Here is a 21,835-nt window from a genome sequence, read left to right on the forward strand (position 1 = left end):
TTCCTTGTGTTTTTTGGTAATATGCTGCTTTCTTTAATGACATTTTTTCTGTAACATTAATTTTGTGCTAGAAATCTAACGTTTGGGAATCTAAAATGATTCTTGTACTGACTTGATAATGTAGAAGTCATAAAATAAAAAAACTATAACAAAGTTTGTACTAAAAAAATAGGGTGTCTAAAACTTTTGCCCAGTACTGTATATGAAAAATTTTATATACTGATCATTCCCTATCACAGACTTACATGATTTGTGATGTAACAAATTTGAATACAAATAAATTAAGGCAATATTTAATCAAAGTTTTATAGCCATTCGAAATCAAGTAAAACCAGTTATATTGTTTTTGCAGCAATACAGACAGCATTTTGTGTTCTTACTTGTAATTTCATTTAATTGAAAATAAATATATAGCACAATTGGACAACAGATTTGATCTTGGAATACTCCTTCATGCAGAACATTTCAAGTCCTCGCTATTTTTTGACCTCCTGGCAGAGGCAACCAGGTTTGGGACCAAAATATCCTGATAAAGGGATATCTTTACCACAACACAAACAACCCTGACTAAACTGTGCAGTACAGAGCCTGTAATCTTTGGTTGTTCTTTTCTTCACTCACAATCTTCATCACTGTGTGTAGATCAGTACATCAGGTTTAAAAAAAAATATATATATATATATATATATATATATATATATATATATATATATATATATATATATATATATATATATATATATATATATATATTATGGCCCTTTTATTATGGCTAGCTTGCTCTTATGTTAGGAACACAGTGTTTTTGTTTGCTTTGCTTTAAAAATGTACAAGGTCAGAATGGAGAAAAGAAAAAAGGATCATACTGTAGAAACATTTACACAATACAGGACTGAAGGCCATTGTGGCATGGTAGTCATACTACTATAATGGATTTTCAGTCGTATGCCAGAAAGACATCACTAGCTAAAGTGTTTACACAATCCAATATAGATTTTCTATGACAAGATAGATCTGACGAACCCCATTATGCTCAAAAACCCTGATAAGGCTCCCTAACTATTAGGAAGCTACTAACTCTAATAATACTCAAGTAATATAATAATACTAATAATACATTTATGCATTTCATCATTATAAAACCTTGCCTGTAATAGCAAGGGCAGGGTCACATCATGTAAGGATCAACTTGATGAGTAGTGGATTTCTCCTTCAGCCTTCATGAGATCATCATAAGTAAAGGCATGTCTTTAACATACCAAAAAAGATTAACAGCTTCTTCTTTGGCTAATGAGTCAGGATTGCTATGATAAGCTGTGGGTTGCTATGATAATCCTGTATTACAAATTCTGTCTGCGCTGTGTTATAGGTGTTGGGTTTGAATTGACTGGAAATTGATACTCGTACACCAGCTCAGATACACCAAACATCATCACAATCACAAAAGAAGTACCACTACATTGTGACAGACAGAAGCCAGCAACCAATCACAGTGAGCAGGAGTGTGACAGATCACAACACCATAATAAGTGGGGAAATGTCTCAAGAGTGATGGAGGTTAGCTTTTTTTGTTCCTTGGTGAACATTTATTTATTCTCTTTTTGTTCTCTAATTTGTTGGGAAGTAAGTGAACGATAGTCATTCCTTCAGAAAATCTCATAAAGGTTGTGATGTACTGATCTGAGGCCTGATGTGTAAGTGCTGCATGCATACAAAGTCATCATTAAAAATCCATAAAGAATTTTACACACAAACACATGCTGAGAAATTTAGATACGTTTAAAGTGATTACTGAAGTTGAATGAATGAATGAATCATTTTACACCATACCAATTGTGAGACCAGTATCTAATATACAAGCAAATACATAAATAATGCAATATCAACCCTTTTTAGATTAATTTACCATAGTCATGAATAGATTTGACACGTGGGAAAATTTGGTAAAACTCTTTAGAGCTTTTGACTTTTCCACTACCCCAATGTATAGGTTTTGTGTGGCTTGTGTGTTGGCTGTCCCTAAACATCAGAGGCCATAAATTCCCCCTTTAAAGACCTTGTTCGTTGCAAAGGCATTCAGTTCAACAGACATTTTTGTGACTGTAGATTTTTGGTGGTTAGCAACCATTCTGTTAAATATCTATTAAATGTCCTATTTCAGGAGTCTTATTCCACTTGTCCACTTGTTGTGTTTTCCAGGGCAGTTTGTCTCCACCTCCGTGTTTGGCTCTTAATTATAGAGAATAGCATTGTTGCCTCACAGCTCCAGGATTCTGGCTTCATGTGCTCATGGGAAGATTTTCACACGTTCTCCCCTAGTTTATGTGAGTTTCCTCTGGGTTCTCTGGTTTCCTCCCACTGTCCAAAAACATGCAGGTAGGCAGATTGGCTACGATAATTTGCCCCTAGGTGTGAATGATGTCTCGTATGAATTCTCCCAGGGTTCTTGTGTCCAGGGTTTTAGGAGCCTGGAATTGGCTCTGGATCCACCACGACCCTGACCAGGGTAAAACACTAACTGAAGATGAATGAATGAATGAATTCATTCATTCATTCATTCATTCTTTAATTCAGTAATATACTACTTGAGTAAGACTCTTAACACTTAGGTAATCAGTTTTATCTCTGAATTATGTCAAATGAGTGGAAGTGAGAGAACAAGCCCTGATAATAACGTAGTTACGTCATATTACTTTGAATGTCATAACTCTCTCTAAGCATCTCCAAGTGATGATTGTTATCCCTCTTTTTAAAGTCGTCACGCACTGTTAAAAGGTTTTCAACCTAATATGACTCACCTGCTATATATACATTGCTATTTAGTTACTTCAAAGTAAGATTACCTTTTCATGTGCTGTTTCATGTTCATGGCGTTTTTACTACTCAACATACTACAGTATGTATACTCTGAACTCACAATATAATTCTGGCTAAATACAGCCCAAATAATGGAGAGTATTACTTGATTTAATGAAACAGTTATATGTCTGTCCCAAAGTATGAGGACAGGGAGCACAGCAGGTAGGTGCCCAGGGTTCCAACTGTGTATTCCTGCCTTATGTCCAGCGTTCATAAGGCTCTCAATCCACTGTGACCCTGAGCAGAATGGTAAATGGTAAATGGTCTGCACTCATATAGCGCTTTTATCCAAAGTGCTTCATAGTGTGTCTCATTCACCCATTCACACACACACTCACACACCAACGGTAGTAGAGCTGCCATGCAAGGCACTACCTTGCCATCGGGAGCAACTTGGGGTTCAGTGTCTTGCCCAAGGACACTTCGGTATGTGGAGTCATCGAACCGCCAACCCTACGATTAGTGCTCTACCACCTGAGCCACAGCTGCCCATGCCCACTTGTGGCCCATTAAATAATGCTTTTTTTAACCTTAGTTCTACAAAGCGCTTTACACTGGTTCTCATTCACCCATTCACACCTACACTCACACACCAAAGGTAGCAGAGCTGCCATGATAGGTGCTAGCTTGCCATCAGGAGCAACTTGGGATTCACATGTGGAGTCATCTGGGCCGGAAATCAAACCGCCAACCCTATGATTAGTGGACAACACGTTCTACCACCTGAGCCACACCCCGTAATACACTTTTGTCTGTATGTATACTTTTGACTTGAACCTGAACCATGAATGATGTAGGGGTAAGCAGATCCATGCAATGTCTGATGAAATCAGTGTGAGGGAGACACATTGATTTGAGACATGAGAGGAAGCATCTGGGTGAAAAGTTCTTTCCACAGGTCTGCTTGAAATTTATGCAACCAAGAGTCAGACAATGTATTCTCGCAAATTCTCAAACCTGATGCTTTTTAGGTAGCAACAGAAATGCAAAAAGTTTTCCCTGGCAGGTAAGCAGAAAGTGTTGATTCACCCATGAGAAGACACACTTGTGGACTCAAACCTATGAGTAACACATCAACTGCATGCTAATTATATTAGCCATATTAATTTTTACATCTGCATGTGTCCTGTAGAAGGCCTGAAATAGAATATGCCATGTTTTTGTTGCTGGTGATTGTTTGTATTTTTTCAAAGAAGCCCCATATCAGATGTCAAGACGGAATAATAGATCTATGCGAAAGTGCAGCAGGTCAGGTCCTCCTTTCAACAAGGCTAACCACCACAACTCTGACTTATATTCATGCTGCATTCTGCATTATATTTTTTATTCTACATACCTTTTTCTTTTTTCTTTTTAAGAAACTCTTGGCTTCGATATTATACAGGATCAGGGAGATGAACGTGATGAACTGATTCGTGAATAGCAGACGTCTGTTGGCAATGCGCAGTTATTACGTACAAAAAGTTCCACTGTGGTTTCTTCTGAAAGGAGTGCTTGTGGCAGACTGTGATGCAGATTTTCCACCTATGTCGTCTCCCCACTTTCACTGCTGCTAGAAAGAGCCCATTTGGAAGAAAATGTCAGAAAAAAGTTGCAACAAATATTAGATATGGATTATATATCGCAGTAATAAATACACAGGAGTGATAATATTCTATATTGAATGACTAAACATTCAAAATATTTTATGTTTAAGACAACCTTTATGAGCCATTATGTTTAGTAGTAGCTGCATTCCAAACTGTATACTACACATGTCGAAAGAGTAATGACACCATGTGTGTACTACTAGAATATGGTAGAAAACAGTTTCAGTATTTAAGTCTGAGGATGTTATTATCTGATCCTATTATCATCATCCTGACAACAACTGGTTATCATCCTCCGTATAATTTAACTATTTTTATTAGAGATGCACCGATACTAAATTTCTTAGCCGACACCGATAACTGATACTGATAGTTCTGCCTTTTATGCCATCTTTTAAATTAATAATAATTAATTCCACAATTCTGAAGGAAATGCAAATAAAAACTTTATTCTCTCCATTTCAACAAGTTGTTTCACACTAACTGCTCTCATTTCATGTTCTGTTGTTAATAACATATGGATTTATGAGATTTGCAAATCATTGCATTCTGTTTTTATTTACGTTTTACACAGCATCCCAACTTTTTTGGAATTGGGGTTGTATCACATTGGTTTCTTCCATGCTCTTATTCCCATGTCCCTGACCATGGTTATCTTACCTTTGTGCACAGGGCAACGTGATGTGAGGGATAGCCAAGAGGACATGTGGATATGAAAACTAAAACACTGAATAAAGAAATGAAGATAGACTGCACTTCATGTTCCAGCACTGGTATAATACTATAAAAGCTCATTCATTCATTCATTCATTCATTCATCTTCAGTAACTGCTTTATCCTGGTCAGGGTCACAGTGGATCCTGAGCTTATGCTGGCAACACTGGGTACAAGATGGGAGAATTCACCCCAGATGGTACACAAAAAATCACCATGCATGCACACACACACACACACACACACACATTCACAAAATCAATCACATCTAGGGGCAGTCTTGCATAGCCAATCCACTTACTTGCATGTCTGTGGACGGGGGGAGGAAACCAGAGAGCCCAGAGGTGAAGACGTCAAATCTTATAGGCAATCCAAAGATGGTCTACTGTAACAACATGAATATAAATATTTGTTTACATTAATACACTGTGTGTATTCTTTACAGGTTATTTCCTTTGTTTTGTGCCATTTTCATCTCAATCCACCTCGCTATCTAGTTCATTTATCGCTTAAAGCTCTTTGTATTCTGACAAAGGTCACACAGCCTCCATTTATTTTCTCATGGCCAACTGACATATTTGGGGGTATTAGGCATATTATGGTCCTGTTTTCACCATTTCTGAGGGTCACAAACAAAATTCAAAGGAATTTTATATCATAAAAGAGTCTTTTCACAATCGTCAGACTTTAATTAGTCATAGGAAGAAACTGTGAAAGCAACCTTTCTCTTCATACTGGGCTATTTCACTTCATGTTAAATGCATGTCTCTCTCACAGTAGTAATTAATACATTACTCTTCTGACAAAATAAGTTTAAATCAAATAGAATGTCCCGTGTCAAACTGAAGGGTGAGAGATTTTGCTCTTTCAAGATGCCATCATAGCTCCCTTTCAGTTGCTTCATTTGAATTTATTAGGGATGCAGTACCTTATATTTTGCATCTGGATTTGGTGAGATTAGCAGAATAACTTTCTGCACTCATATGTGAATGATGGATTAAATTCAGCCACCAACACCCAATTGAAAACTCTGTATTATCTGTAACGACGGAATTTCCCCAGTTAAGTATCAATAAAGTTTTTATCTTATCTTATCTTATTTCCTAAGGGGAATTTTTTTTTTTTTACCAAAACATCTTTAAAAAAAAATTTAAGTAATCTCTGGAAAGTGTCAAAATCTATCTATCTAGCCTTAAGAGTTGTCAAAATGTATGTTCAATGTAAAATTGATGAAAGCAGTTTTATAACAGCTTATTCCTGCTGGAATGAGTCTACAATCACTGAGCACTTTATTATTAATACCTGTACACCAGAGCATTTATGTAATCATCTAATTAGGCAATCATGTGGCAACAGTGCAATGCGTAAAATCATGCTGGTACAGCCAGTAGTTTCGGGAAACGTTCAACTCAACCATCAGAATGGGGGAAAATGTGATCTCAGTGATTGTGCCCGTGGCAAGGTTGTTGGTATCAGATGGACTGGTTTGAGTATTTTAGAAACTGCTGATCTCCTGGGATTTTCACACACAACAGTCTCTAGTGTTTACTCAGAATGGTGTGAAAAACAAAAAACATCCTGTGTTCAGAGAGTCTGCAGGCTTGTTGATGAGAGATATCTGTGGAGAATGGCCAGACTGGTTCGAGTTGAAAGAAAGGCTACAGTAACTCAGATAACCGTGCTCTATAATTGTCAAGTCAAGTCAACTGTGTTGTTATTGTCATTCCTCTATATAGCTTGTATACATTGGAAGGAAATGTTGTTTCTTTTGTGGTGAGGAGAAAAGCATCTCAGACTGCACAGCACATCGAATTTTGAGGTGGATGGGCCACATCAGCAAAAGACCACATCGGAATCCACTTCTGCCAGCCAATAATAGAAAGCTGAGGCTGCAGAGGGCACATCCTCCCCAAAAATTGGACAGTTGAAGACTGGTTTGATGAATCTCGATTTCTACTGAGACACACAGAAGGTAGAGTCAGATTTTGGCACCAACAATATGAATTTATGGACCCAATCTGCCTTGTGTCAACGGTCCAAACTGGTGGAGGTGGTGTAATGGTGTGGGGAATGTTTCGTGGCACACTTTGTGCCCATTACTAACAGTCATCGCTTGAATGCCACAGCCTATTTGGGTATTGTTGCTCACCAAGTGCATCCCTTCATGGCAACAATTTACCTAATCTAATGGCTACTTCCAGCATGATAATTCACCATGTCACAAAACAAAAGTCATCTGGTTACATGAGCATGACAATAAGTTCATTGCTCTTCAGTGGCCTTTCCTCTTCAGTGGCCTTTCCAGTCACTGGATCTGAATCGAATAGAACACCTTTGGGATGTGGTAGTATGGGAGGTGAAAGTGAACTGAACTGAAAAAGCTGCTGGAATTGACATGATTGCATCATGCCAACATGGACCAGAATCTCAAAGGAAATCTTGTGTAATCCATGCCGTTAAGAATTGAGGTTGTTAGAGAGCAAAGGGAGGCCCTACCCAGTGTTAGTATAGTGTTTCTAACAAAGTGCTCAGTGAGTGTATATATGTAGGTTGATGTCAGTTGTCAACCATTACATAGTGTTTCCAAATGTTCTCATCCTTCCTCTGATCAAATACCATACTCAAAGTCCATAAATACATGAAGTGTCATAATGGGGAAAGAAAGTGATAGTGAAAAAAAGAAATGTTCTATTTAACCACTGCACCGCTGGTCCGAAACTTCATACTGTACTGTATATCTCTTTTGTTCCTTGGTGTTCCTTTTGTTTTTGCAGTAGGCTGTCCTCACTTCCCCTTATTTTGTGAAAAAAATGACTAACTTCCTTTCTTTTCTAGAGGCTTCTTCTTAGTAAGATAAGCTAAAAGTGGCTGAGAAAATAAAGTAGTAGTCAAGAACACTGCAGGCTAGCTGTTATATTTTCCCCTTGCCATGTGTTAGTCATCATGGTGTGGTGTGTGGCATTTGGCCCCACCGTTCTGGCATTTTCCACGTTTAATTTCGGGAAAACCCAGAGGAATGCTGAATGGAGTTGCCATGGTAGCCTGTAATAAAAACACCTAAATTTGGGCTTCTCCATGGAAACCAGACTTTTGGTTTGACCTGGGAGGATAAGCAAAACCTTATGCTATGGCTGGAACAGCTTACTCATTCCTTACACCAATATACAGTCTTACAAAAGTAAGAAAGTAGTCTCTTAAGAAAGTACCCTGTATCTGTAATTTCTTACAATGTTTTATTCATTGTTACAACAACAGAAAAGAAAAGAGAACAGGAAAGAACATTTCATTGCATATACTGTATGAATTAAATCCTGAGAAAAAGTAACAACGACTTTCTCTGCCTTGTTTTATAAACTTAGTGAAAAAAATGTAATGAGAGCAGCTGGGTCTGTTTTGTGCCTTGGGGCTGTAATGTCATATCCTTGATTATGTATGAATTTGTTAACAAACTGGAAATTACAAAATGGAAAGCAAAAATAATAACTGCACGGATGGGAAAAACAGTCCAATGCACATCTCTAGCTGAGACCAATTATGAACTCAAGTGATGTAGCCCAAATTCACAGATCATGCTGACACTGCTGCCATTTCTACCTCTGGGGAGTTTCCTTTTCCAATCTTTCTGGCATTGTTCATATATGTTAAAAATCCTAATAATAAAAATAAATAAATAGCACACAGTTTAGGCCGCCACACCCACATCAGTCTGAATTCTGATACAGATACTGATACTCATCACACTAAACAGATACAGGTGTTGTGTTACATCGCTAGTGTGTGTAGTGCCAGTAATCAGCACCCTCTTATGATATGTCTCTACTTACACACGCTCTGAGAGCACCTCAAGTTCTGACTTAAGCCTTGAGTGCCTAGCATCATGTTCACATTCCATCACACTTCAAAGCATACACAGACCGCTGCTCTCTCTCTTTCACACGCACAAACACACACACACACACAGACACACACACACACACACACTCACACACACACATTACTATGAAGATTACCCAAGTGTCTTTTTTATGAGATAGTAGTGGAGTGGTGAAACTTTAACCACTTTCGTCTTTATTAACCATCAACCAGCATACATTTTCAAAGTGAAAGGCCACAAAGAAATATCATTAAGAGACATTTCAACATAGTAACAGAACTGAATGATACTTTTTCAGATAAATGATTACTACAAACTATAACAGATTTCCATGGAAGCACTTTTACGGGTGAGTTCAGCTGAGGAATTTTGCAGATACGAAGGACTGCAGGTTCTGGCACAAATCTTATGCAGAAAGAATCTCAGGGACAGAGAAAATATTATCCAGGAAGACAAGTCGACTGAGCCCAGCCCTGATTTTAACGAAGCATGGGAGCGATATAAACTGTTTTGTTTCAGCGTCACGAGATGGGGGCATTAAAAATGCCTGGGCAAGAAGTGAAATAACATGCATCCAATATCTTGTCTGGCCTTAATCTCTATTTTATAAGCACTGATGCCTTGTAAGGGCTTTCAGAATCCTCCTGATACCTTCAAAGACATTTCTAAATTTGTTGGGCTTATGAGTGATAAAAGTCATAACTACTTATGTATTACTTTATAGGCACACAAACAAAATGACTTATGTATTACTTTATATGCACAAACATTTGGTTTCAAGCTGACATTTCTCCAAAAATTTTACTTGCCAATTTTATTTTATCCATTAAACAGAGGTGTCTTTCTAACATCTTCAAGAAGACAGCACCAACGCTCCAGCCAAAGACAGTGAAAATGAATGCTATGTGTAGAGGAAGCACTGTTTCTTGCACTGACACTGTTTTGTAGTGTACACTGAAAGCTACACTGATTGAATCCAGAGGTGTCTTTCACATGAAAGAAGCCCTTCACAATACTGACATTATTGGAAAACAACCACACACAAAAAAATGCTTTCATGCAGCTTCACAAAAAAGAAAATAAAAGAGCTGAGAGGAAAAAAAAAGAGGTTACTCTTCAGAACTTTTCTTCTTTTTCCTAACTGGCCTAATAAGAACACTGCTCTGCTGACCAATTCACATAGTAGGAGGTTCAGAAGTCACATTGTGATAATGCCCCTGGATGACCAGCTTTCTGACTTTCTCACTGGTTGGGCTGATCTGAAACCCGGGTTACTTCAGTTCTGACCAAAAAAGGGATTTTTAGAGCTACTGGGAGTCTATCTCCCCCACCATCTGGGGGAAATGACTGACATGTTATGTAGCAAAAGGAAAGAATTTTGCAAATATGGTCTGGTATTAACACAAATCCCATAATGAGGGAATGCCAAATCTCAAGGGATAAAGAAAACGTAAGCTTGGAGTAGAGGATAGGAGAGACTATGTAATATAACATTTTATAAAGTATGGAGCAATGGAATGAAAACTGATGGATGGCCATAGCTCCCAGCCTGTAAGTTGGATTTTACCCTGATGTTATCATCAGTTACTGATGGTAAACATCATTTAAACATGGGTGTGCCAAATGACCTCAGTGCAAACATATGCAATGCTTAATCTACCCAGGATAGAGACAACAATTAGGGTGTTTGACTTCTTAGTTGTTTAGTCTCATTATCCTCTGTTGTTTTGTCATCATTAAACTTGTGTACTTTATCATCCTTGATCACTGTACTGAATTATCACGTCACAATTTGTCGAGTCTTTGCTCTTGTCTGAAGATGTATCCGGGTGCAGTACAATAATCTAAAAAAAAAAAAGAGAGTCCGTTTCAGTTGACAACATTTTGGCATTTTTGATCACCAGGTCTGGTCTAGCCAAGTCTTAACTTTATGAATGAAAGCTGTCTGAGTGCTTTAAAAGGGATACAAAGAGTGTCTGAGCGATGTGTAAAACAAAATAAAATTAAATAAAAAAAACCTTACTCATTGGGTATCTGACTCCAATATATGTAGTGGCAGTGGGTACAGTATGTATCACTGTACCCACTGACTGATATTCTATTCTGGCAAAACCAACACGTCTGATCTCATCTGAGTTACTTGCGGTAAATCATGATAACGAAAACAAGCCTGTTTATACAATTATGTTTGTAGTTATGCCTTTTGACAGATAATGTGTGCTGGCATACTGAACAATTCTGATTATATCAGTGGTTCATAATGGCCAACATGCAAAAAAAAAAAAAACAGAGTGGAATTCCTTCAGAAGCCTAAATAACAAGGATTGTGTCAGGGAAAGTCTATGCCAGTCACAAAAGTTGAGATGGGTGAGATTGCCAGGGCCTGATGCAGGGCTGGTATGGTTGCCAGTTTTCATTACAGCCAAACAGGAGTTACACCCAGTGGACTTTTGGAGATTATTTGATTAAAGAAGTGTAAACAGTTGAGACTCCTGTTTACCTGAAAAGGAAATGTGTAATCATACTGGCTTTTTGTGGATAAAACTAAGACTTGATAGCTTGATAGAACAGCTATATTGAAAAAATATAGGTTTTCTCACACTCATATGCTGTGCACAAAATGGCTGGATTAATTGAACTTGAACTAATTGAACTAACTGAACTTGATATGAGGCATTAATTGCCTCTGCCATCATTTGGTGAACCTTTTTCTTATCCTGACTAGCCAAGCTGAACCCAAATAGGGTTCAGTCGTAGATTGTGTATTTGGGCGCAGTGGGACCCATATTTAAACCAAGAACATTTAGATGTTATCGCTTAAACGGGCAAAAATCTCAAACAAACCCTGTAAAGTAAATACTGTATTTTGTATAAGTATTCATCCTTTGAACTTTTATACACTGTATACTGGAACTGATATAGACTTAACTGGGGTTGTTACTATTTGATTTACACAATAGTGTGATGGACAGGTATTTAGCATCCTGTGTGTATTCTCCTGCTTTGCACCCAGAGTTAACAAGATTGACTCAGAATCAACCACGACCCTCACCATCATAAAGCAGCTACTGAAGATGAATGATAAATGACTGTCTAACATTTGAATGTGCAAAACATTTTTATTGTGACACAAAGGTCAATTAAACAAACAAAAAAAAAAAAGCAGAAATTTGTTGGTTGCCTCAGTAATTACCCTATATACTTGGTATAACCACCTTTGGCTACAATTACAGCTGCTGGGATATGTCTCTGTGAGGGTTTACACATATAAATCCTGATATTTTGCCCATTCTTCTTGGCAAAATTGCTCAAATTTGTCTGATTGGATGTCGACCACTGGTGTACAGCAATTTCTAAGTCTTGCCACAGATTTGGATTAAGCTCTGAATTTTGTAGCACTGTAGCTTTGGCAGTATACTCAACACATTTGTCTTGTTGGAAAGTGAACCTAAACCCCAGTATCACATCTCTGGCAGATTGGAACAGGTTTTCTTCTAGAGTTGTCCTAAAGTTGACTATCTTGCCCTCAGCATTGACGAGTTTCCCAGTCCCTGCTGATGAAAAAGATCAGTATAATGAAAAACATGATGTTACTGCCACCATGTTTTACTGTGTGGATAAAATTTTCAGGGTGAGGAGCAGCATTAGGTTTCCATCCAACACAGTGTTTTGCACCAAGGCCAATAAGTTCTGGTTAATCAGTCCAGAGAACCTTTTTTTCCACATTATATTGGAGTGCTGAGAGATGGGATTTAAATAGGCCTTTTTTTCAATATTGGCCTTCTTCTCACCACTCGTTTATAAAGGCCAGCTTTGTGATGTGCCTGGGCCATGCGTTTCCTGTGAACAGTTTTTCCCATCTCAACTGTGGATATCTCCAGCTCCTTCAGAGTTACCCTTGGCCTCTTGGTTGATTTTTTGTCTAATGCATTCCTCATCCATCCACTGACAGTTAGTGGATGGCCTCCTGTAGGCAGAGTCATGATGATCCATATACATTCCATTTTAAAATAATGCCAATAATGGAATTAATTGGGATATTTTTCTAGAACTTTGTCCAGTACTTGTTTTGATAGCATTCTGGTCTTAATGTTGTTTGTTCCCATACTACTCTCTGCATACTCAGGGGGCGTTCCAGAAACCGGTGTATTTACTTATAATGAGATCACATGACACTAACTGCACACAGGTTGACTCCATTCAACTAAATATTTGACTCCTGGTAGCAACTAGTTGGACCAGAAACCAGAAAGCAATGAGGGTAAATGAGCGTGGCAACACTGAGTGCAAGACAGGAGAATTTACCCTGAATGGGATGCCAGTCCATTACAGCGCACCATGCACACATGTTCACACAGTAATTTACACCTACAGTAGGAGCAATTTAGTATAGCCAATCTTCCTCACTGCATGTTTTTGGACGGTGGCAGGAAACCTGACAAGATCGAACCTATGATACTAGAGCTGAATCATAGCTTATGTTTTTTATGTGTGTGTGTGTGTGTGTGTGTGTGTGTGTGTGGGTGTGGGTGGGGGGGGGGGGGGATACTTGTACAAGGCACTGTATTGAGTAACTGCCATTGGATGCCCTTAGTGGAAGTGCAATTAAATCCATAATCATTAAGACTTTAGCTTGTTACCCTAGAAACAAATTTTCTAGATCAGGGTTGGCCTGATTTTTTGGCCCATATATGAAGTGAATGAGTTGTGTATATGAGACAATAAAGGCTGTCTTCCTCACATTTCTGCAAGTTAGCCACATTAGAGGCTGACATGGATCACATTTGGGCCTCATGAGTAATGTTTATATGGCTCTTATATGGTCCACATACTGTCTGGCTGACAGTACAACAGCCAGTGAAACCCAGGTTATGTCCAAAATTACTATATTCTTTCATTTAGCCTACATCTTCCACAACATAAAAAGAGAGATGGGCCACATGTCTCACTTTATCACCTGATAGCTTTCAGATTTCTATAAGATTGCGTATTTGAGTGTGATGTCAGGTGACTCTATACCTCTGAGTTTCACAAACCAGTCTTTATGGCCTCCTATATTTTTGCCATCTTCCAGCTCCTGTCACACCTATACCAAATGTTCAACAGTCCTGACTGCTTTGTTTAAACACTGTTGTATCTTACATAATATATGACTTAAAAGACACTATGCAAGAAAATGTAGTTAATAATTCTTCACACTGTCCATGCCAAGCCATTAAATTGGAATGTATGCTATGTGGAAATTTATGGAAGTTAATAGCTAACCTAGACACAAGGTAGGGCATGGGCAAGAAAAAGGTCTCCTTTTCAAAGTTCCGTCTCCAGATCTTTGTTATTGATCATTGCTAGTGTCTGTGTCCAGATATGCTGCATTCTGAATCATGCATGTTGTGTCTAGATTCTAGAGTGTGTATTGACTTTGGTTTCCATGATTGTTTCTGAGTGCTCCTAATCTAAGTCATGCATCTGGGGTTTTCCAATGTGGATAGTATCTTGCCTGTTTTATAGAGACTGATATTGAATTTTGCATGTTAGAACCTGATTGTTTTGCATCAGGGTCTCCTGTTTCATCCTGTTCTCCTGTGTCTGTTTGGATTTCCTCCCATCTCCCAAAGACATGCCAGTAGGTGGATGGGCTAAGATAAATTGCCCTTGGTTTTGAACGAGTGTATGATTTTGTGTATCCATAGTGTCCTGTGATGGACTGGTGCCCCCTCATCTGGGGTGTGTCCCTGCATCACACTCAGTGTTCCTGAGATCCACCATGACCTTAACTAAGATAAAGCAGTTACTGAAAGTGAGTGAGTGATTATTATTATATGTATATACCTAATGCTCAGACATGGCAGGTAAACCAGTTAAACTGGTTAATGGTAATTTACATTACATCAATACAATAGTATACAATAGTATAGTAAATACAATAGTAACAATAGTAATTTACATTACATCAATATATTATATTAGTTAAGAAGCTAGACTGTTTTATCATACATACATTTTCCGTACCGCTTATCCTACACAGGGTCGCAAGGAGTCTGGAGCTTATCCCAGGACCAAAGTGGCGGACACCCTGGATGGGGTACCAACCCATCACAGGGCACAATCGCACACACACATCAGAAAATTTAAAGATGCCAATCAGCCTATAACACACGTCTTTGGACTGGGTGAGAAGAGTGGAGTATCTGGAGGAAACCCCAAAGCACAGGGAGAACATGCAAGCTCTTCACACACAGGGCATAGGAAGGAATTGAACCCCCAACCCTGGGGGTATGAGGCAAACCTGCCAACCTCTAAACCACCATATCCCCTGGTTTCACTAGTTATATTGTGTTCATTTCAAAAGAATACTTCTGCTGTTGTGAGTAGATCGTCTAACAGAAAATAACATCAGCTTGAATATAGGCTAATTTCTAATGTTCCTGGGATAGGCTTAGGATCCACCAGGACCCTGACCAGGATAAAGCAATGTTATTGAAGGGATGTGAGAGCTGGGCCCAAATATATGAGCTACAATCCAATAAACCCTATGATATTTGTTTTCAGAATTAAAAAGTCACATGGAACCTTAAAATAAATTGTGCCCAATTGATTTTTCAAGATGAGCTGCTATGTACTGTTTACTGTGCTCTTCCTGTGTGCTTAAGGACATGAGTCATACTTCCGAGAGAAAACATCTGTCATGGGAGAAAAAGCTACAGCTGGGACTCTCCTAGAATACAATTATCATTTAGTGTCTGGCCTGCCTTTCCACACACTTTCTAAAACTCTTTAAAGCTGTGCTAAAATGAATGACAAATATTTCACTTATTTATGCAGGGTAATACAGAGAGAAGCGACAGACAGAGAGAGGGTGTGATGAGTCACTGCTGTAACCTACAAAAGTCCTACAAAAGTCTCCCTCTAGTGTAACAGTAAATAATGTAACAAGAAAGTGAGGAAAGTCGATAATGAAACCATAACCTGGTGTAGATTATATCTGCTGCTACTGCACAAGAACACTTTTATTTGTCCTTCCACACAGAAACTATTTGAAAGTAACAGGGTACTCAGATATATGATGTTAGAATGCTAAAAGCGGCAGTGGCGGTCCCAGCACTGCCAAGCTGCCACTGGTAGGCCCTTGAGCAAGACCCTTAACTCCCTCCTCTCCATATCATGGCTGTGCTCTGACTAAAACCTATGTGAGGAAAAAGAACTTCACTGTGTTGTAAAGTTTATGTGACCAATAAAGACTCAATATCATTCAATCACATGAATCTGCAGAAACTACTGGCAACCACCAGACTGGGAAGAGTGTCATATATTTCTATCCTGATGGGAGTGAGCTGTTCCAGGCTGTTCCAGGATGACAATCTCTCTGAATGGTTTTGTATGTAAATGATGCAACATATGCATCACGGTTTTTGCAGTTACCAGATCTCAACCCATTCTGAACACTTATGGAACATTTTGGACCGATGTGTTAGACAGGGCTCTTTACCAACTTCATCAAAGCACAAATTAAGGGAATATCTTTTGAAGTACAGTGTTCATCTCTCTAGCACAGTTAAAGATAAATGTAGAATCAAATTTCCAATGAAGCTCCTTGGCACCTGTCCGTTGGGTGTGTGTGTGCCTACTTAAGACTAAACAAACTACACAACATTCTTCTCAGCTAATGATCCCACCAAACTAAACATAGGTACACAACGTGTGAAAACTCTCCCTCTAACAAAACATGCACACATCTCAAAATAAACACTGTATAGGTGAAAATCCATCATATAATTGACTTTTTCTTTTTTAAACACAAACTTGACGCTTATAATGATGTTTACTTTGCAGTTACATTTTAAGGTGGTGCAGAGTTGGGCAATATTTGATTTGTTTAAAAGTTAAAAGATGTGCATGTGACGACTACTCCGTGTGCTTTGACTGCTCAGTGTGTATTGTGTATTATTCTCTTCCCTTTATTGCTCATGAGCTTTATGAACAGCTGTTGATGTACCACAACTGAAAAGAGCACTGAGAAAGCAGGTGAGGATGCAGTTCAATATAATCTGAATACACAGACGCAAATTTCAGCCCATGAAGACAATGGTATATTGTTAATGGGTTGAACCAGGTCTGTTAAATGGGGGACAAAGATAAACTCTACCTTTATATGGGCTTCCAGGACTGGAAATTGACACCCCTGTCTGACTAAAACCATTGATCTATGGCCTGTTCTTTTATTACTATTATAAAATATAACAGATAGATCCATAGGCAGGGTGTCATTTAGATAAGCTCAGAGTCATCAAACTCATTTCTCACACATGACCACTCAATTCCTATCATCAGCACTGTCAGCGCTCTCTCAGGCATTTGTAAATCCCCCAAAAACAAACATTTCGCTGACTCACCAGTCTTGAACCTGGCAACCACAGAACTGCTACACAGGCAGTGCTACACATCAGGGTCTATTTTGATGAGAGTCTCTGGAGAGTGTGAAAGGAGCTGATCAAGTTGTGTGAGACCTGGCAACTTTGGAGTAACCTTGAGTTTCTTCTATGTAAAGGACAGATTGAGAGGAGAGTAATGTATAAGCAAGTTTTGCCACCATGTGATCAGTATTTATAGACCAACAGTGCTTTCAATATACCGTGTTCAAACCTGTAAAGTGTTTACTGTTTTAGTGATTACAGTGTGGGAGATTAAAGAAGACCATGTGTCAAATGTGGTTTGACACAGTGAATTTTCGAATGCAGACCTATCCATGATTTGAAAAGGAACTGCAACAAAAACTAGTAAGTAAGGCACAAAATCCCCTTTTGTAATTGCACTGTGTGGAAAGTGCACATGTGGGCTACTGTTTGGAATGCAAGGGGAGGCTATCTGTTGCCAAAACAAAGAATGAGCAGCTTGGCAGTTTGTGAAAACCTTGGGTTTGACCATGAGGAGGGAACACATGGGAGAGGAGGGGTGAAGGCCTCTTAACGGCTCTCCTGCGCTGATTTGTGGGACATTTGGACGCCTCCCAGTCTTCCAACGCGTTCTGGCCCTGCCCTGCAGTGGCCTATCAGCATTGAAGAAGCCGTTTCCATAGCTACTTCTTTCAGATTTGGGAAAAAACAAAAGGCCAAAATGGGGAAGTGTTGAGGAGTGACTCACAACCAAGTCAGGAAAGGACCTTGTGATCATGAGGGGGAAAAAATAGGCAGAAAACATTTGCTAATTAATACATCTTAAAATTGCCCTTTGAGTCACATAGCAATTTTAAATATGATTAAATGTATTTCAGCCAAGAGATGACAAAAAAGGGATGATTCCTCTTTTTGGACAAGTGACTTGTGTGTTGCCTAAAGAAAGCGTAACCTCATAGAGCGCTAGTGAACTCTGTTCTTTAACAGTTCTTTGAATTCAGTCATATCTCGCTGCTGTCATCCCTCTGCACACTGAACTGAAAGAGGAAAAGAGAGTTATACCCTGGTTATGTCAGCGTAAAAACATTGGGCTCTTCTCAATCTCATTTCCAATGGAAAAATCTCTAGTCTACAAGCACCCAGTTATTCAGCCTAGTCAGGTAATGTACACGATTAAACTAATCTCTAATGCCATTCCTATCAAACAGAATGAACTGTTGGCCTGTAACTATAACATGGGTTTTAGAACCAAAGTTGGTGCTTAGTGATCTGCTTTCAGAGACAAAACTGCCACCCAGTGGACAGGCAATAATCTGGCTTTTTTTTTCCTGTAAGAGTGCTCAACAGCCTAATAAATTCAACACCCTTCCTGAAATAAGCACTCGTAGCATTCACAAGAGTTTATTACAAATTTATGTCAAAAGCTGCATGAGTGTCTCTAACAAAGTCAAGGGCCAATTTTAGTAATAAACTTGGTCCTAAAAAACGCACAACCAATACTGGGTCACATTCTCAAACTTCTCTCATTCTTTCAGCCTGTACGTGGTATGATCTTCAGTGGAAACTCAGACCACCAGTGAGGATCCTTTTTTGGGATCTTTTTTGTTTTAATGCATATACTGTACTATATGTAGAACTGTATGCAGTACTTTCCCTAGAATGAATATAGCAATGCACATTGTAAAGCGTACAAAAAAGTCCTTTTTCATATCAGAACCTATATGTAACAAAAATAAATCACAGTGATTCACTAGTCTGATTACATGTTTGCTATCCAAGCGAACCATATTTTGGGTGTATTTTAATGTGTCTTATGAAAAGTTGAATAAACAAGTTACCTCGTACACCTGCAGGTGATATGTGTCTTATGAAACCTGAAGTTATTTTGTCAATATCATTTGCTTTGTTGCACCATTTATTGTGCATGTCTATAACATTGAAAAACAGTGGAACTGAATATTATATTAAAGGTTAATTATTTGAAGCATGACATTCCTAGGATTACAAAAAGAACAGCACAACATCCAGGACATGTAAGGATCACCATTCAGCAAGTAGATGAGCCTTGACAAAGTCTTCTTAATTAACCAAGTTGCTTGAGACAATCCTACATTTTTACCAAACATATTTTGATCTCCATCTAAACCTGGGCCGAGGTCACCTTCCCCTGTGATGTCAGAGTTGAATTTAAGCATCATAATTTATTCTGCCTAAGAAAATGCATATTTTGCAGATTGGTTATTTTCCAATTTCAAGTCTTATTACTTAAAAATAGCTCAGAAAAAAACTGATGGACACCACAAGAAGTCTGTACACTCAAACCTTCCTTTAGTGGAGGGTCTTCTATTGGTCATGTTTTTATCATGGTTTGTGGGTAATAAATTTAATTGCTCGTTTCTATATTCAATCCTAATCATACAAATGAATCTGTTTACAAAGTGAACGTGTGACTATAACCAACACCTCAGGAGCGGTGTTAAATTTGTAATGATGCATTCACCATCCATATTGTAAGGATAAACAGAACCCATCCTTGTGTAGTGTGTTTTGGATAGAGTTTTAGAAATCTGAAATTTTAATGAAATTAAACTGCTTCACACAGGGTGTACGGTGGCTTAGTGGTTAGCATGTTCATCTCACACCGCCAGGGTTGGGGGTTCGATTCTTGACACTGCCCTGTGTGTGCGGAGTTTGCATGTTATCCCTTTTTTCCCCCAGGTTTCCCCCAGTCCAAAGACATGCATGGTAGGCTGATTGGCATGCCAAAGTGTCTGTAGCGTATGAATGTGTACATAATTGTGCCCTGATTGTGCCCTGCGACGGATTGGCACCCTGTCCAGGGTGTACCTCACCTTGTGCCCAATCCTCCCTGGGATAGGCTGCAGGTTCCCCATGACTGAGGAATAAGCAGTATAGAAATTGGATGGATGAACACAGCTTCACTTTTTTTTTGGTTTAGCTTTTAATTGCCGAAGAGCAATTACTGTATGTGACAGTAATTTAAATTCTTCAGTCACAGAATTTGTGTTTGTTCAAACTCATGTCAGTCAAAATGCTACTCAAATGTGGCAATAAGGGGGTAATTCTCAGGCTTCCACACAGGATACGGTCCAGATTCTTAAGGCAATTTTTCAGTATTTGGTAGTACCACTGAATCTGTTACAATATGATACAATTCAATTTAGTAGCCTCCAACTGATGTGTCCAACTTGGTTCAGAATCTGGGGTGTGCCTGCTTTTAATTCAGGAATCACATAGAGAAGGACTATTTTAAGTATCAGAGTTAAGGGTAAATCCCCTTACTAGCCTATTTACACATCACTTTACAAATATAAATAATGTTTACATACCACTTGTCGGTCCCTTTTTGATAACTGATTTATAATATAAAAAAGTTATTACACTTTTTGAAGCCAGGGACTCTTAACTGTAAAATAAATCCAACAGACCCTTTAAGTAAAGATTTATTTTATGAACATTATTTAAAAGGTTTCTAATCATGTACAGAGCACATTAGGTCCAAGCTGACATTGTTTATAGGGCTACTTGTTTTTGAGTTACTGTGGTTTGAATTAAACCCATTAAATTCTAGGGAGCAGTCAAACAGACTAGGACCTATAAAAATTGAATAATAAATCATTAATAACAGTGGATTTTGACTTTCAGTATTTTAAATCATGGATCACATTGTGAGAACCTCACGCTTATACGATACTAGATCGTATACCCCATAAATAAATTATAGCCCATAGTATTCTGGTAGTGATGCTGGATTTGGACTATTTTGGACTGCATTGTCAACACTGTTAATAATAAAATCACACAAATTGTTAAACATGTTAGTCAGACCAATTAGCCTATCCATTTTTGCCAGGACAATTCTTATACAACCAGAAGACAGATGCAACACAAAACAATAATGTTTACCAGAATTATATGATAGAAAAGTTACCCACTAGGCCCCATTATTATATACACTGTAGTGTATACTACAATAAATGTCTATCAGTCAGAAAAATAAATGGCAGACTTGTCTCCCTCAGTGATCTGGAAAAGCATGTATTCTTGCAGCTTGTCACTCACAGTCCTTCTTAAATATCAGTTATATAACCATGACAAGTGGTATTATAACCACTAAGCATTTTTTTAAACAACGGGCTTTGAATAGCTCAAGGTCAGTACACTAGACCAAGGCTAGTCAGCTCAATGAAAAAAGTTAATAGCATTTTAAGTGACTATACACAATGTGTCAGTCCCCCTCTACTCCATTCACAAATGGAAACAGACCATAATAAAATCATTAACAAGAGCACTACAAGGACATTATCACTGCTGTGGTAAAAATAAACCACCACCCAAATAATATCTGGTTAGCAGTAGTCTATTATGGTCCATTCCTATTAACATGT

Source organism: Ictalurus punctatus, chromosome 15 (assembly GCF_001660625.3).
Source record: "Ictalurus punctatus breed USDA103 chromosome 15, Coco_2.0, whole genome shotgun sequence".
Classification (NCBI taxonomy): Eukaryota; Metazoa; Chordata; class Actinopteri; order Siluriformes; family Ictaluridae; genus Ictalurus; species Ictalurus punctatus.